Source organism: Gopherus evgoodei, chromosome 5 (assembly GCF_007399415.2).
Source record: "Gopherus evgoodei ecotype Sinaloan lineage chromosome 5, rGopEvg1_v1.p, whole genome shotgun sequence".
Classification (NCBI taxonomy): Eukaryota; Metazoa; Chordata; order Testudines; family Testudinidae; genus Gopherus; species Gopherus evgoodei.
Genome location: NC_044326.1, coordinates 53,546,627 through 53,565,314, shown reverse-complemented (window position 1 = coordinate 53,565,314; position 18,688 = coordinate 53,546,627). Strand labels below are relative to the sequence as shown.

Sequence of the window (18,688 nt, the reverse complement as noted above, 5' to 3'; positions counted from 1 at the left end):
TGTGAAAGCAGTGACTCTGAAAAAGGTATGGTAGTCGTGGTGGATAATCAGCTGAACATGAACTTCCAGTGTGATGCTGTGGCCAAAAGAGTTAATGATCCTGGGATGCATAAACAAGGCAATCTCGAGTAAGAGTAGAGAGGTTATCTGTATTTGGCACTGGTGCAACTGTTCTGGAATACGGCATCCAGTTCTTCTGCGAGTACTTGCTCATATCCATTCCAGTTAGGTACGTGCGCCGCGAGCACAATCGTCGGAAGATTTTTACCCTAGCAACACTCGGTGGATTGGCTGAGGGGCTCCCTTTAGTGGCACCTTCATGGTGCCGGATATATGCCCCTGCTGACCCAGTGCCCCCTCAGTTCCTTCCTACCGCCCATGACAGTCATTGGAACTGTGGAGTGCAGCTTCGCTGATCTCCACTCTCCCTAGCATTTGTATAGTACCTGTTAATAGTTTGTGCTTAGTTGTTAATAGTTGTTATTAGTTACTTAGGATAGTTAGAATTAGTGTACTTAGGGGGGTGGAAGAGGGTCTTCTCCCCTAGCCCGGTACCTGGGCCCGTGCCTGGGTCTCCAGGCTTCAAACCCTGCTCGGCTTGTCTGAAGCCGATGCCAACGGGAGACCCCCATGACTCTTGCCTAAAGTGTCTGGGGGACTCCCACCAAGCGGACATGTGCTGCATTTGTAAAGCCTTCAAGCTGAGGTCTAAGAAGGAGCAGGACATTAGACTGAAGCAGCTGTCATAACATTTCTTCCCAGATCTGGACCTTAGCGTCCAAAATATGGGTGTTAGCATGAAAACCTCCAAGCTTAGTTACCAGCTTGGACCTGGTATTTGCTGCCACCAGCTAGGAATTATACAGTGCCTCGCTCACTGTGGTCTCCCCAAAACCTTCCCTGGGGGACCCGCAGACTCAGATGCCTTGAGTCTTACAACAAAGGGAAATAACCCCCTCCCCTTGTTTCCTTGTTACTTCCTCCCAGGCTCCCCTCCCTGGACCACCCTAGGAGATTTCCTGCTTCCAGTCCTGGAAACACAAGTACCGAGAGATCTAATCTCTCTTCCCCCTCACCCACAGGGTATGCAAAGTCAAGTTTAGTAAATCTAACACAAAGAGATTTCCCCCGACTTCTTCCTCCCAACAATTCCTTGGTGAACTGCAGACTCGATTCCCTGGAGTCCCCACTAAAGAAAAACTCCAACAGGTCTTAAAAAGAAAGCTTTATATAAAAGGGACATTAAAAATAGTCTCTGTATAAAGGTGACTATATACAGGGTCAATTGCTTAAGAAAAAAAGTGAATAAACAGCCTTATTCCAAAATAATACAATTTAACACATTCCAGCAACTACACACATGTAAATACAAAAAAAACAATATAAACCTATTGTCTTATTATCCTTGTACTTACAACTTGGAAACAGAAGATTAGAAAACCTGGAGATAGAAAAATCACTCTCAGAGACGAGAAAAGGAACAGACCAAGACAAAGAACAAAGAACTCACACCCAAAACTTCCCTCCACCCAGATTTGAAAAAGTCTTGATTCCTGATTGGTCCTCTGGTCAGGTGTTTGGTTCCCTGTGTTAACCCTTTACAGGTAAAAGAACATTAACCCTTAGCTATCTGTTTATGACAGCAGCTCCTTATGGAGGTGGCACTTAGCCCGGTTCCTTCCTCCGCTCACCGGGACTCGGCACCATCATCTTGAATGCGGAGTGCCCCTGCGGCACCGACTGGCCCTGCATTGCATTCGGATTCTGCTAAAGTCTCACAGCACCAGATCTCCCCGGCACCTCCACCATGGTGGCGGTCCTTTTCTCTGGGCCAGAAGAAGAAGCAACCCACGCAGGTGGCGACTGCTCCTTGTTTGCTGGCTCGACAGCCACCGACGCTTTCCGCCCTGCAATCAGAGCCACCTTCTTTGCTGGAGGGCACAGGACAACTAACCGCTCCCGCACCGTCGACTCCGGCACCGGAAGGGCCGTCGAGTCCAGTGCATATAAGCTCCCCGGTGCACACTGTGGTCGAACTGAGACTGCCCTCCATGCCAGAGACCTTCTCAACAGTGCGGGACCTGATCGTGCTCGTAGAGCCAACTCCTCTGCAGCCGGCGGCACCTCTGGTGCAGACAGTGCTATCGAAGGGAAAATCATCCTTGATATGACCACGGTTGCCGAGCGAAGCAGGACGGCACCGGTCCTGGTCCCGATCATGGTTCCGGCACCCATCACGGTGTCATTCACAGTCCTGGCACCGATCTCGTTCTCGGTGCCAGGCCTACTCGCAACACCGCTCCGGCTCGCAAAGATCCGAATCGTGGTATGGCCGGTACCGATCAGACTCCCAGCACCGTTCCTGGTACTCGTTCGCACTCATTCCAGAGCCGATCCCGGCACTGATCTCACCAGAGTCACCATCGAGATCTAGATCACGTTCCCGGTACCGATACAACTGCAGGCACCAATTGCCGTCTTGGTACCACTCTGTATCATGCCACCGGTTCCCAGCACCATGGCATTGTACAGCACCAGCCGCCTAGACTTGTTTGGGCTCAAGGTGTACTTGGCTGGAGGCTTGCAGCTCAGGGTGGCCAACCAGCAGATGCTTGTGAGCCGATATGACTATAATTTGTGGCTCTCTATGGCAAAATTCAAAGAGTTGATTCCACAGGAGTCCAGAGAGGAATTTGGGGCTCTAGTAGAGGAAGGCAAGAAGGTAGCCAGAACCTCCCTGCAAGCCTCTCTGGACACAACGGACTTGACAGCTTGGACCCTGGCCTCAGGCATAGCCATGTGCCACATCTCATGGGTGCAGGTTTCTGGCTTACCACTAGAGTTGCAACAGACCCTCCAGGACCTACTCTTTGATGGCCAGGGCCTATTCTCTGAAAAGACAGACTCAAGGCTGCAGAGTCTGAAGGACAACAGGCCATCATGCGTTCACTGGGCATGCATACGCCGGTAACGCAGAGAAGGCCCTTCAGACCGCAGCCTCAGAGATCCTACTCTCCCCCTCAGCCAAGACAGGACTTCTTTAGAAGACACGGCCGAGGCGGTAAAAGAAAACAGACTGAGCACAAAGCCGGTCAAGGCGAAGGCCCTCTCAAGCTATCAGCAGGGCCTAAGCAGAACTTTTGATGGAGCACCAGTCTCTATTCAGGATCCTTCCGTGCCTTTCCAGAATCGTTTCTCCCACTTCCTCTGTGAGTGGTCTTGCATAACATCAGACTGTTGGGTCCTGCGCATGGTGGAAAGGGGATACTCCCTCCAATTTGCTTTTTCTCCCCTCTCCCACCCTCTTTCCCCTTCCATCTTCAGGGACCCTTCTCACAAGCACCTCCTTCTAAAGGAGGTCCAATCACTCCTACATGTGGGGGTGATAGAGGAGGTTCCAAGAGAGTCAAGGGGCAGGGGTTTTTACTCCCTCTACTTCCTAATCCCCAAGGCCAAAGGCAGGCTTTGGCCCATCCTGGACCTACGTAGACTCAACAAATTCGTGGTAAAGTTGAAGTTCCAAATGGTCTCACTAGGGACCATTATTCCTTCCTCGATCCTGGAGATTGGTACGCCGCCCTCGACATGAAGGACGCATACTTCCACTTTGCGATCTCCCCAGCGCGCAGACGCTTCCTTCCCTTTGTGATAAATCAACAGCACTTTCAATTCACCGTCCTCCCTTTCAGCCTCTCCATGGCCTGCAAGGCGTTTACCAAGTGCATGGCTGTTGTGGCTGCTTCCCTTCGTTGACAGCGGATCCAAGTGTTCCCGTATCTCGACGACTGGCTTATTTTGGGTCACTCCAGGGATCAGGTTCAGTCTCATGTTCAGCTCACCATGAACATGTTCAATCAACTAAGCCTTCTGCTCAATGGCGTGAAATCCACTCTTGTACCAACGTAGAGGATAGAATTAATAGGAGCAGTCTTAGACTCAGGTCTAGCCCAGGCACTTCTGCCAGAAGCACGCTTCCAATCCCTGATGAACATCGTCCATGGCCTGCAAAGCTTCCCAGCCTCAACTGTGAAAACATGCCTATGCCTTCTGGGGCACATGGCCTCTTGCACGTTTGTGACCATGCATGCTAGACTACGTCCACTCCAAGCCTGGTTATCAACAGTTTACAAACCAGGTCAGGACAGCTTGAACACGGTGGTTACCATTCCGCTAGGGATATTAGCCTCTCTAGACTGGTGGCTAGACCCCAAATCAGTGTGTGAAGGGGTGCCATTTCACGCCCTGCAGCCCTCCATGTCAGTTTGCCCAGACGTCATCCACTCTGTCTTCCGGAAGTGGGGCTTTCCCCTGATAGACCTATTCACTTCTCACGAGTATCGGAAATTCCAGGTGTTCTGCTTTCTCCAAGGACGCTCCCCAGGTTCCCAGTCGGACGCCTTCCTAATACAGTGGAAGTCTCACCTGTGCTACGCCTTTCCTCCTTTCCCACTAGTCCACAGGGTCCTGCTCAAACTGCTCAGGGACAGAGCCCGTCTGATTTTGGTCGCCCGAGCATGGCCCAGACAGCACTGGTATACCACTCTCCTGGAGCTGTCAATGGATGCTCCAGTTCCACTCCCACTGTGGCCAGACCTGATCACTCAAGACCACGAATGGCTCTGTCATCCTGACCTGCAATCTCTCCACCTCACAGCATGGATGCTGCATGGCTAACTCAATCTGAGCTGTGCTGCTCTCACTTAGTACAGCAGGTCCTTTTGAGTAGCAGGAAGCCCTCTACCAGGTCCACATACTTAGCCAAGTGGAAGCGTTTTTCCTGCTGGTGCGCTCAGAGTCCTACGGCCCCTCTGCTGGTGTCAATGCCTATCATCTTGGACTACCTCCTGTCCTTAAAGCGGCAGGGCTCGGCAATATCATCTATCAGAGTGCACCTGGCAGCTATTTCAGCTTTCCACATGGGTGAAAACAGGTGTTCTGTCTTCTCCAATCCCATGGTCACTAGATTTCTCAAGGGGTTGGAGCGCTTGTTCCCACGAATTAGACAACCAGTCCCTACATGAGATCTTAACCTGGTCCTCTCCAGACTCATGGGTGCCCTGTTCGAGCCGATGGCTTCCTGCTCGCTGCTGTACCTTTCCTGGAAGACAGCCTTCCTTGTAGCTATCACCTCGGTGAGAAATGTGTCTGAGCTCAGGGCACTAACATCGGGACCACCGTATACGGTGTTCCGCAAGAAGAAAGTACAACTGCAACCCCACCCGGCCTTCTTCCCTAAGGTGATGTCCGCCTTCCACGTCAACCAGGACATCTTCCTCCCTGTCTTCTACCTGAAGCCTCGCATCTCTAGATGGGCACAACAGCTGCACTCCCTGGACATTCGCAGGTCCCTCACCTTCTACATCAAGCGAACAAAACCTTTTAGGAAAACGTCACAGCTGTTTGTTGCTGTGGCAGACCGGATGAAGGGCCTCTGGTCTCCTCCCAGCACATCTTGTCCTGGATTATATCATGCATTCATGCGTGCTATGACTTGGCTGGTGTCCCAGCTTCGAACCTTACCACCCACTCCACGCAGGCTCAGGCTTCATCCTCTGCTTTCCTGGCACACGTGCCCATACAGGAGATATGTAGAGCAGCGACTTAGTCATCAATGCATACCTTCGCTGCCCACTATGTGATAGTTCAGCAGTCCAGGGGTGATGCTGCATTTGGCTCAGCAGTCCTTCACTCCATGACATCTCACTCCACCACCTAGGAAAGGCTTGGGAGTCACCTAATTGGAATCGATATGAGCAAGCACTCGAACAAGAAAAGACGGTTACTCCCCTTTGTAACTGTTGTTCTTTGAGATATGTTGCTCATATACATTCCAAGCCCTCCCTCCTTCCCCTCTGTTGGAGTAGCCAGCAAGAAGGAACTGAGGGGGGCACTGGGTCGGCTGGGGCATATATCCGGCGCCATGAAGGCACCACTCCAGGGGCGTGCCTCAGCTGACCCACCGAGTGTTGCTAGGGTAAAAATCTTCTGATGATCGTGCACGCTGCGCGTGCAGACACCTAATTAAAATGGACATGAGCAACACATCTCGAAGAACAACAGTTACAAAGGTGAGTAACCGTCTTTTCTGGTGCCCACAATTCAAGAGGGATGTGGATAAATTGGAGAAGATTGAGAGAAGAGCCATGAGAATGAGGCTGTCTACACTAGAAATCTTACAGCAGGACAGCTGTACTGATGCAGCTGAGCTGCTGTAAGATCTCTCATGTAGCGACTTTATGCCAATGGGAGAGAGCTCTCCTGTCGATATAGTTAAATCATCCCCAATGAGTGGCGATAGCTATGTCAGCGGGAAAAGCTCTCCCTCTGACATAGCACTGCTCACACTACTGCTTACACCGGTGTAACTTGCGGTGCTCAGGGGTGTGGGTTTTTTCACACCCCTGAGCATCGTACGTTTTCCCCTCATAAGTGATAGTGTAGACATGGCCTGATTAAAAGATTAGAAAATATACTTTATAGCAGTGGTGGCCAAATTGTGACTCGTGAGCTGCCTGTGGCTGTTTTACAGTTAAAGTGCAGCTTGTAGAGCCCACCATATGCCCCATTCTCTGCCTACGAGACTGCGGGGGGCAGGGACTCAGGGCTTCTGCCATGCGACGGAGTGGTGGGGCTCAGGGCTTCTGCCAGAGATGACTGGTGCCTGCTGAGACTGGGAGGCGGGGCACAATTTAAAGGTTCGGCCCTCCCAACAGCTTGAGGCATGCCCCTCTTCTTATCCTCAGCGGCCCCTCCCTGCTGCTCCCAGCTGTTTGCCACTGCTTCTCCCCACAGCTGCAGCTCCCAGCCTGCTGGCTTCAGCAGTTGCCATGCGGGAAGGGGCCTGGCGACACTATGTGGCAAAAATCGAGTGTGGGGGGGGATGTGACCCCACATGCACCCCATGCATTGCCTCTGGTTTCTGCCCTGGGAGGGGGGCGGGTGTCCTGGAGCTTCAGCCCTGTGGGGCACAGCTGCCCGTGCGTGGCTTTCAAACTTTGAAGATTGTCGTATGTGGCTCGGAGGGTCAGTAAGTTTGACCACCTGTGCCTTATAGTGATAGACTCAAAGAGTTCAATGTATTTAGTGTGACAAACAGAATGTTAAGGGATGGCTTGATTAGTCTATAAGTACATATATGGGGAGCAAGAGAAAGGTATAACATGATGTGATGGCTGGAAGTTGAAGCTAGACAAATTCATAAGGCATTCATTTATAACAGGGAGTAATTAACCATTGGGGCAATTTACCAAGGGTCCATCACTGACTATTTTTATATAAAGATTGGATGTTTTTCTAAAAGATCTGCTCTAGAATTATTTTGGGGAAGTTCTATGGCTTGTGTTATAAAGGAGATCAAACTAGATGATTACAACGGTACTTTCTGACCTGAGAATCTATGAGTCATTAAGGCTATGATTATAGCATGGAGGCCACAGTGTTCACAATAAATTGTGAATTTTTTTTAAGTCTGTGACATCAATCAATGCTGGTTCTTGTGGGTCAGGATGCCTGCTCTGGCCACGTTTGCACCACCACTCAGGTTTAGTGCATCTGCTCCTCCATTGATGGAGATGAAGGGGCAGATGGGCCAAATTTGATTGGCATAGTGAGTGGCCCATGTGGTCAGAGTGCCACTCAGGTTTGGCATGTCCACTCATCTAATGCATTATAGAGGGACAGACAGGTCAAATTTGATTGGCATTCCGATCTGGCCCATATGGTTGCAGCGCCACTCAGGTTTGGTCTGTCCACCTCTCCATAGCATGACAGAGGAGCAGACAGGCCAAATTTGACTGGTGTGGCCAGCTAGAGCACGGGGTTGCAACGCCTCGTAAGTTTTGGTGCATCTACCAGTGGCATGATGGAAGATAGAGAGGCCAGATTTGATCGGCTTTGGAACCTGGCCCATGTGATTGCAGCACCACTTAGTTTTGGTGCATCGGCCCCTCTATGACATGATGGAAGGGCAGATGAGCCAAATTTGTTTAGTGTTGCAACCTAGTATACAAGGTCACAATGCCACTCAGTTTTGGCACGTCTGTCTCTCTGTAGATTGAGACAGAGGGGAGGATGCATCAAACCTGAGTGGCCATGTTACTTAGTGTATGGGATCACAATGCTCGGTGTGGGGAGCCACGCCCAGCCTTGCAGGACAGGAGCTGCCAGTGAAGGGTGGGCTCACTTTCCAGTTTCCCCAACACCCATACCACCCCTCCTTACTGGGGCAGACTCAATTTCCAGCCCCCTGGCACCTCACTTGAGTCAGGCTTGCTCTACACCCCCTTCTATGGGCCATGAGCTTTCTGTGGTTATGTTTTTCCCTCCACACACCTCTGACATGAAATGGACTAAAAATTTGTGTGACAAAATTGTAGCCTTAATCATCTACACCCAAAGTCTTTAGTCCCATTTCCCCATAAGTTCTCTTACTTCTCAGGCAAGTTCAAGGTTTCCAGTGGGGGCAGGCACCAGTTGGTGCCCAACACTGCCCAAATTCAGCACCATTCTACCCAAGGTGATTGTGTCTCTGTTCTGTTCTGTAGAGGTTTTTATGCCATGCTGATCAATGTAATAGTATCTGAGCACCTTCCAGCAGTGCATTAAGCAATGTGACTATGCATCTCACACATTTGTTTTTTCTCTCATCCAAAGGGAGAAGTGTGTGTAATAGAGTGTATTATTTTGGTAAGGTTTTATTAATTTGTTAAATAAATATATCTGTTGCTATGTGTTTATATTAAAGAAAGCCAGGTCAAAGAAATTGGTACTGCTTGTGAAGAGGAAAGTGGTGAGGTTTCTTATGGTTAGTTCCTGGAGGAGTTCATTCCACAGTCTTGAACCACCCCCAGGAAAGGTTCTTTCTCATGCACAGATGAAGTGTACTCTTACTGTGGAGAGTTGCCTTGTCCCAGAGAAGTGAAGTTATCAACTATGGTCTTCACCCTGGAGCTTTAGAGACTGTCTTCTACATATCCTGGGCTCAGGCATGGGATGCTTTGAAGTTAAGGACTGAGACCTAGAACTTGATCTGAAATTAGAGCACCAGTGTAGAAGGTGGAGGACAGGTGTGATGTGCTCGTGTAACCTGTCTTCCTGAGGGGAGACACTGCAGCCTTTTGTACTTTTGGAGTTTCCTAAGTGATGAAGATTTCATGCCCAGTTATATTGCATTGCTGTAGTCCAGCTGATAGTGATGAAGACATAAATAACTAAGGCCAGGTCTTCATCCACCAAGATGGGATGGAGTCTCCTAGCAAACCAGAGATGGCAGAAAGTATTACGCATGTCTGTTGTGATGTGAGAGCTCAGTGTCAGCGAGGAATCTGAGAGTAATCCTAGAATACGGACTGAATTGACCAATTGTAGATGGGAACCTTCAACCAAAGGGGAGATTGCACCATAGCTGCAAACTCTTCAAAGTACTTTGCTTTACCCACCAGCATCATCTCTGTTTTGCTCAGCCAGCTGTTTTTGATTCATGAGCTGATCTCATCCAAGCATTGGGCCATCTTGGTGTGGTCACATGTGGTGCAGAATAGGTAGAGATGTGTGTCAGTTGTGTATTGATGGTATCTGAGTCCATGTTGTCTGACCAGTTCTCCTAATGGTTGCATGTAAATATTGAAAAGGACTGTATAGAGAATTGATCCTTGTGGAACCCCTCAAGTGAAGGGTCCAGTGGTGGAGGTGGTTTCCCATCACTACTCTTTGGGTGCATCCTTCCAGGAAGGACTCAGACTATTTTAGCACGTTACCCTGGACTCCTACTAAACTTCTCAAGCAAGACAGCAGTATCTCATAGTCAACACCATCAAACACTGCAGAAAGGTCTGGGGGGATGAGAATGAGTGCCTTTTGATAGGATGAGATCATTCATCAGTGCCATAAAACAGTTTCAGTTTCTCTCCTGCTCTTTAGGGAACTGTTTTCCCCTTGGCAGTCTTTCACCATGCCTTTCCTCTTGGGTGTGTTCTCCCCTCCTCCTTTTTCTGGAATGAACAGGATTTGGCTTACATGGTCTCCAGACCACTCCCACTTCTGAAAGGATTGGAGTCAGTTGCTTGGGGTTACTTTTTTCTTCTCCCCTTATGACAGTTCACTTTGTCATATTCCCTGAAATTTATTCACGTTCTTTGAAATATGGGCCAATATAAAGAATAAAAAGCTGTTGCTGAATACAGAGGTAAATGAAAGTTTAAACTGGCTTAGCCCAAGTTGATTCATCATGGCATATAGAAAAGTGATAGCCTCTTAACCCCTGTATCTGGTGAAATAAGATGTTTAGGTTCAGCTATATGGGATACATAATTGACATAAAGAGAAAAGGTGGAGGGAAAATAAAGGTTAGAAGCACCACTCCTTTTGGGGCAAGCCGGAGCTTCATACTTTCTATGAGGGGAAAACCAACATGTTCTACAAAAGTTATATTTTCATTTGTTTCTGTTCTCAACCAGGCAGACGTACAAATGTCTACCACAAGACTAAAGTGTGACATGTTATGTTCTTTACCATAAGGACCCATAAAATGAGCTCCATTACCGACAGGTATGTTGTTAGATGATTTTGTTTTAACTGATTTATAGGTAAACATTTTGATGATGTATTCTTATTTAAGATTAAGAGTAGAAGGACTACAAGTCAGACTTAAGTGTAATGAGGTTTTGATTTTTGGCAAAGTTAAGGTCTGTTAACTACACTTTAGTTATGAAAACATAGCTATGTAGGCATCACATGTTGTAGTACGTGTTTTTGTTTAAAATTATATTATTTAAATATGTTTTATATTTGGAACAGCAGCTGCCTAATTGGAATTGTGTTTTGAAATTTGTTGTATTCTTAGGGTTTTTCTCTTGAAACAACTGATCTGGGGACTTGTTTTAGAATTACTTGAATCCAAGAGCTGGGCTTAAGGTGCTTTCATAGCAATCTGTGGCCTTCTTTTTGTTATAAAATGCTTTACATTAAAGTTTTGAAGTTTTTAGAAAATGAAAAAAGTTTGCCTATTGTATAGAACACAATTGGGTTTTTTATAATCAATTCATCTATCCAGAAACTAGGGGTAGAATTTTTTTAAGTGCCAAAATGACAGCTTCCCAAGTTTCAAAAGTGACTTGGGCACTTAAGAAACTAGGTTTCATTGACTTTCAGTGAAACTTGGGCTTTTAAATGTCACTTTTGAAAATGGGACTTAGGCGCTTTTGAAAATTCTACCACAGAATTCTCCTGCACTGGCTTATTAAGGAAACGGAAAGAATAATCAAACATGTTTCATAACATTACACCCTTCCTCCTCTTTTTGTCAACTGTTGGTACTGTATTTTACAGTACTAACAGACAATACAGTTCTAGTGCTTGCATATATCCATTACACTGTAGATGTGTGTGCATCCTATGCACCAGTGCCAGAGAGTTTTCCTTAGTGGTACCTTTAGGGGCATCCCAGCTCCTTGTGCTTTGAATGGAGAGTATATAGAGGATGGAGCTGCCCCACCCCTCCTTCAGTTCCTCTCACCATTAGTGGTCAGAGAGTTCTGTGCTCCTCATGAACAAATTTCTTGCTTCTTTTTTTCTTACCTAGTGGTACTTTTTCATCACTCCATTTTTTTCTAATTTTAAAATTTCTGGTTTTAGTTGGGGAAAATATATATATATTTCAGTCAGGCGGGCCTCAAGGTCTTGCCCTTAACTGGGGCAAGCTTGTGCCAAGATCCCCTGGCTTCAAGTCCTGTTTTGGTTTCCAAAATCCCATGTCTGTCAGAGAACCTTATTCATGCTGCTTCAAGTGCTTGGGTGAGTGCCACAAAAGAGAGATGGGTGCTCCATTTGCAGTAGTTTAAAGGGCAGGGCAAAGAAGCTGAGAGAAGAACACCGTTGTTATATCCTTGTGGAGGCTGTCCTTAGGCCAGTGTCTGAACCCCTTTGGTTGTCCAAGGGAAGTTTATTGACAGCGCCTTCTTGGAGTGCTCCTTTCGCTTTACCTGGGAATAGGAACCACAAGAGAGTTCTGTCACTGGGACTCTTGTCTTTGAGGCCGAAGACATTGGCGCAATTGTGGTGAAATAAACATAAGAAATAGACACTGGAGTCCTTGGAATCTATGATACAGGATTGCTCCACGGAAGGTCACTGCAGTACCAAAGGTAGAATGACATCTCTGATCGTGGTGGGGCAACAACCCATATTAGTGCAGACAACGCCAGAAGCCTATGTGGTGACGAGAGATGTGCTATGCCTATCAGTACCATTGTCGGCATTGATTCAGGGCAGAGATCCTCGGTCAGTACTGGTGCAGGTTTTGAGACTGTCAGCTCTGGGGCACTCTGTTATGGGTCCATCACTTAAGGGCCCAGTACCACTGTTTTTGGCCTCATCCATTCTGGTACCAGCCTCTACCCTGTGACATCAACTAGGAAGCCCTCTATGTTTCCTCCAGTGTCACATTCCTGGCATAGATCCAGAGGATCAGACTCAATACAGCACAACCATGGCTATTGGAATACTCTGATTCTTCATCAGACTTAGAGGTGGGCTTTTGAGTCTCATACTACCGAAAGTTCAGAGTGCTGTTCTGGTCCTTTTCTCTTACTCATTAACTGTTTTGAGAAGAGTAGAGCCAGGAATTGATATGTTTGGACCTGTGCTGGACCAGTATTGGGACCCATTACTGTACCAGCCTCCTAGCTGGCCTTATTGGATGCTCCCCAGTATCTGGATCAACATTGCAACTACCTCACAGAAGCAGATCCCTTAGGGAATAATCTTTTTCTGATGGTACTAAGGCCTGTGACGGTTGGTACCCATCAACCTTTACCTCAGGTTTTACCTCAGCCTGCTTCAGACCAGTAGCCTAATCCAGTACTGTAGGACCACCCTCGGGAGCATATTCCCTTGCCTCCCTTTCATGCATCTTCTTCATCACCTGATGAAGCCCTGATATTGGAGGTGTCCTCTCTGGTCCCAGATTACCTTTAAGGTGTACCTTAAAGGCGAATGCCAATTCTTTACAAGTGGATCTTGTGGAGGAGAATACCCACCAACTGATCAACCCTGTGCATCTGGCTATGACAGGAAAGGTAGCCCTGCCTACAAATGATGCCATTATGCAGGCTATTTAAGATACTGTGGAAAACCCCATCCTCCATTTCACCTGTGGCCAAATTAATGGAATGCAAATACCAGGTTTCATCCCAGAGGTTTGAGCAATTTTGTGGTGAGTTGTCTGGTCTCTCAATCAGCTCTGCAGCGTTCCTTGGATGTGGTGGATTCTGCTGGCAGGGCTATGGCAATGACTATGCACCCTTGTACTTGGCTGCAGACCTTGGGGGTTCCTGAAAACATACAACAGACAAATGAGGCCCTTCTCTTTCAGGGCTGTCCTTTGTTCTCATCCACAACAGATGAGGCTTTACACACTCTAAGTTTTAAAGCTCTTGGGCCTCTACACTCCAGCTATGAAGAGGACAAAATATCATCCTCAATTCCAGCCTAGACAGCAATATTCCTTCCATTATGCTGACCATTCCAAAAGAAAGCAAAGGTTTCAGAGAGAGAGAGACCTCTTCCTCTTACTTCCTAAGTCTCTTCATCCAGACATCCACAGGCCACGGAACAGTCCAAGTGGTCACTGAGAGCATCTTAGCAGTGGTTTTTTTGTGGACAAACAAGGGAATGTCAAGTCAGACCACTTCTGCCAGGAGGTAGTTGAGCTGTGGAATTTATACTGAGTCGCTCTCAGGATTTCTCACTTGCCAGGTATTCAGAATGGCTAGGTAGATCACCTGAGCAAATCCTTCAATTTAGACCACAAATGGTCTTGCAACACAGCCATTCTAGCCTTGGTGTTTGGCATAGGAAGTTTTCTGATGGTAGATCTGTTTGTGACTTGGCAAAACAGGAAGTGTCCCTGGTTTTGTTCCAGAGCAGGTCACAGAGCTGGGTCAATCTCAAATATTTTCCTGGTTTCCATAGGATAAGGACGTGGTGTATGCATGTACCAGAGCCCCTGATTCCCAGGTTCATTCTCAAGCTGAAACAAGTCTAGGCAGAATGATCATTATAGCTCCAGCCTGGCCAAGGCAGCCATGGTATTGTGAGTTATGCGAGCTGTGTGCTCGAGGACCCTTGTTGTTGCCACTAACCAAAACTGTGGGCAGATGTTGCACCCAAATTCTCGGTGTTGCACCTCACAACATGGTTCATCAGTGGTCAAATGCAGAGGAGTACACTGCTCAGCGGCAGTCCAGAATGTCCTCCTTAATAGCAGAAAACCTTGTACAATAACACCTTACCTGGGTCAATGGAAGTGCTTCTCCATATGGACAACCTCCTATAATGTATTCCTGATGCAGTCTAGCAATCAAACAATTCTGTACTACTTCTTGCATCTTAAGCAGTGGAGAAAGTCTAGCTGTCAGCTCCATTAGACTGCATCTTGCCACTGTCTCAGTGTTTCACTCTCAAATTAATGGTAGAGCTGCTTTTATTAATCCTATTAATCCTATCCTATCTTGACCAGGTTTCTGAAAGATCTAGATGAGTGTTTCCCACCTATCTGGGACCAGTGCCAATTTGGGATTTGAATTTAGTGTTATCTGCTTTTTTATGGATCCTTTTGTGGCATATGTCCCTGTTATGACTGTCTGAAGATCAGTGATGTAGTCTTCCATACATACATTCACCAGACATTCCACGTTGGCTGAGACATCAAAGGAAGATGCCAATGTAGGGAGAATAATCCTACAGTCCCTCTTCCAAAGAGACTCTGAACCCTGCCACCTTGGATTTACAGCTTGGGAGTCACTATTGCGAGATGGATATATGCATGAACTCAAAAAGAGAGAAGAAATACTCACCTTCTCATAACTGTTCTTTTTGAGATGTGTGGCATATGTCCATTACACAACCCACCCGCCTCTCCCAGTGGATCATAGTTTACCATCAGTTTCCAGTGCAAAAGAACTGAGAGTTCAGGGCAGTTCTGCTCTTTATACCCTCTCCTCCGAACATGAGGAGCTGAGGTATGGGCAGGGCCGCCTCTACAGGTACTGCTAAGGAAAATTCTCCAGTATTGGGCGCACAGGATATGTGCACACCTTATCAGTGTAATGGACATCTGCAACACCATCTTGAAGAACAACAGTTTGAGAAGGTGAATACCATTGATTACTAGCATCTACCATTCACAGTATCACAAATCACTTTACAGTATGTGAGTCACAAATTAGAGAGAGAGATGAGTGCAAGGGAAGATTTAGAGGGAAAGTGTTTTCATATCTTGAAGGAAGGAAGATTAACTTTCCCAACTCAAATAAGTTATGGGGAGACAAAAATTGGAGGACTGTACTAAGTATACATGGAAATTAATAGAATAGCTGAGAGAGGTAAGATGGAGAAAGTCTAATATATGGTAGTTTTGAAAACCAGGCATGGATTAATTCTCACTTTAAAATAAATACAAAGAAGTGATATAGGGAATAAAGTGCAATATGGTCCTATTTAAGTGAAGAGTATATTCTGCATTCTGGGTTTAGAGACTGATTTAGGAACACCGTAAAAGAAATTGTAATGGTCAAAAAGAGGCATTGTGTAATTTTTGAGTGATATTTGGAATATTATTTATAGCTAATTTTAAATTTTATATTTGTAAAATAACATAATGGGATGAAATATAGCACATTCCTCTTCCGTCTAATCTTAATAATTTATTACCATATACAAATGATGCTTTAAAAAAAAAACTATGAATAACCCTATAATTTAAATTAAGGGCTTGCAAACAAACAACAAAGATCTTATGGCAAAGTGATTCTGTCCTCTCCTTTGTTTTGAAGGACAGTAGCAAAGGCACATATTTAAAACTAACACAGGATGGTGTAAGCTAAGTACACAGAGAGGATATTTGTGAGATATCTCATTAAAAACTTAAATATTCTGAAAATAACTTGAGATATATCTTAGAAATGTCAGCCTTTCAAAATACAGGGTTTTAGTAAACTAAGGCAACAACTTATAAAGTCCGTGGATTCATGGAAGCTGTAGGCTTTGTAAAACTTAGATCACAATAAAACAGTGCTCCTGTATCTTGGGTTAGTTGAACTATTGAATGATGGCTCCTTTGCTTGCTATTTTGTGTATTCCTTCTCATAGTGTTAGCAGTCTGTGAGAGACTATTGTGCTCTAACGTTTGTCTGTTTTCTCACTTGTAGAGATGATGGTAGTATTTTGATGGTCTGGTGGAAGAAGATGACAAGGATAAAGCAACAAAGGTAGTCTTTTTTTAAGTTACCTTATGCTAAAATGGCCTTTATTTGACTGCTTTGGTAAATTCCAAATATATAACAAAAAAAAATGTGACTGTGTTTGTGACCATACAATAAAACAGAAGTTCCCCGTAGTGTTTATATGTCAGGTTATGTCATATTTTTCTACATATGGTTTATTTATTTTGAGGTATTGGTTAAAGGAATCTTTGTGCCTCAAGTTCAAATATGGCTATTCTTGTATATGAAGACTCATATTTCAAGTAATGGGCAGCTTATTCCTTCCCTGGGACAATGGATGCCTTGAATGGAGGATCCCTCCCAAACGCAGCCTTCACTGTCATGGCTCCAAGGGTATGTCTGTACTGCACCTGGGAGTGAGCCTCCCAATCTGGGTCCACAGACCGCCACTCCCACTCCAGGCTTGAAAGCCTGAGCTCCAATCCAAGTTACATGATCTCTGAATAGCAGTACTATATAGAACAGAACCTCTTCCCAGGTTATTAACTCAAGTCACTAATTAGGTTTGGACTCTCAGTTTTCTTTTAAGGTGGTTAAAAGGGTTTCAAGGCTCAAACTGATTTCAGCTGGAACATGAATAATCTCCACTCCTTCCTGCCTATAGCTGATTTAGAGAATGGCTGGCTAGTAACAGGCTGGTTGTGCCTACTGGATTCCTGCTCTTGCAGATGCTCCCAGAAGGATTTATGGGTGGCCCCCCCAATCTTCACCAGTAGGCACAAGGCATACGTGGCAAGCATCCCATTCTAGTGATTCGGGCCATCACTGAAATAGGCACTTGCTGCTGTGGACAGTAGGAGAATTTCTCAGTCATCAGAGCCAAGTGCCTAGATTAGATACGGTTCTCCCCTTTTTATCCTGCTGACCCACAGCAAGACAAAAGGAAGGAATGTATATTGTGGAAATGACTTAGTTTCTGAAATCTCTGTAAACATCCTTGTTTGCGACAGTGACTAGTGATCACCCAGGTAAGAGGACGCATAGTAACCTAATTTAAATAAACAGCTGAATAATTTTTGTCCACGTCCCTAAGTCCTCCATATACTTAACACTTGTATCCTGATCACAAATGAATTGTTAGATGTTTGACTATTAGACGAATATTGAATTGATGGTATATTTGCTACCATCATCAAATTTTATCTCATTTTGGTGTTAATCTGTAAGTAGTATGTTCGTTGTACATTCACAGAATTCATATACTATCAGTAATACACACCTTGTAAGAGGTGACTCCTCTAACTCTCATTCCAAATTGAAAATTTGATTAAACCTGTCATCTGTGAAATATTCTTGACACAGTTTGCTTCTGTTTTTATAACATGGTTTCCATTTTTGTCTTTTTCAGAGGTCTAGAAACAAGTCTGAAAAGAACGTAGAGATCAGTTTTAATGTTCTCATCAAAGAGCTTGGTTCCATGCTTCCGGGTAATGTTCGGAAGATGGATAAATCCACTGTACTGCAGGAAAAGCATTGACTTTTACGGAAGCACAAAGGTAATTCTGTGGTGTTACAAGACAAGTGGAAAACTGGAGTCTTTCAATTGGGTTTGGTTCAGGCCTTTAGTTCTCCCCAGTAAACTGCAAACAGCTCCCCAAACCAAGCTGTACAAGGATATCTTTACCGATGAAGATTTCCACATCCAGACATCATAAATGGAACATGTGTTTAGTCACTCAATAAGTAACTTAAGCCAAGGAAAATGTTGTATGAATAGATTAGCATTGTACAAAGTGCACCAAAATATTAATTATAGTTTAATTTTTGTATTGTTTAATTTTTCAAAACCTACACATTTCCGAAGCGTCTCCATTTAATTCTATGAATACATCTACACAGGAAACCCCCCCCCCCCCCCCCCCCCCCCCCCCCCCCGCCCCCCCCCGCCCCCCCCCCCCCCCCCCCCCCCCCCCCCCCCCCCCCCCCCCCCCCCGCCCCCCCCCCCCCCCCCCCCCCCCCCCCCCCCAAATGTCTACACAGCAATTTTTAGCCCCATGGCATAAGCCGGAATCAGTTGACCTGGGCCCTGAGACTTGCTGCCCTAGTGTGCATTTTTTGTTTTGCTGTGTAGACGTGCCCTGTGTCTCTTTGTGTCTTGTTAGTTTTTTATGTTTTTGATCCCTTTCATACATAATAATTCTAAAGCTACTTCTTGAGCAGAATTTTGAAGGAAATTACAATTTTTTATTTTATTTTCATGTCACATGATTTTTAGTAGCTGTCTTATGGTATTGTTAGTGTCTGATCTCTGAGAATAAACTGAAGAATTAGCATTTTCTTGTCAGTCCACTAAGTTATTTTCTGTGTACTTTACAAATTCCATTGAAATCCTCAGTTTCAAAGAAACTTCAGTATAAGAGAATTTTCTGCTTTGAGAAAATTGTCCTTATTTGTTCGAGTGTCTAAAC

General features: G+C 45.7%; 1 protein-coding gene across 3 annotated transcripts in view; it reads left to right on the top strand.

Moving 5' to 3' along the window:
- The window catches only part of CLOCK (clock circadian regulator), a 142,346-nt gene that overhangs the window by 75,753 nt on the left and 47,905 nt on the right, over nucleotides 1-18,688 (top strand). For all 3 annotated transcript variants that reach the window (XM_030563075.1, XM_030563074.1, XM_030563073.1), the window contains exons 5-7: nucleotides 10,455-10,545; nucleotides 16,206-16,265; nucleotides 17,629-17,776. The gene's annotated coding sequence lies outside the window, so the exon portion shown is untranslated. The remainder of the gene's footprint in view (nucleotides 1-10,454; nucleotides 10,546-16,205; nucleotides 16,266-17,628; nucleotides 17,777-18,688) is intronic.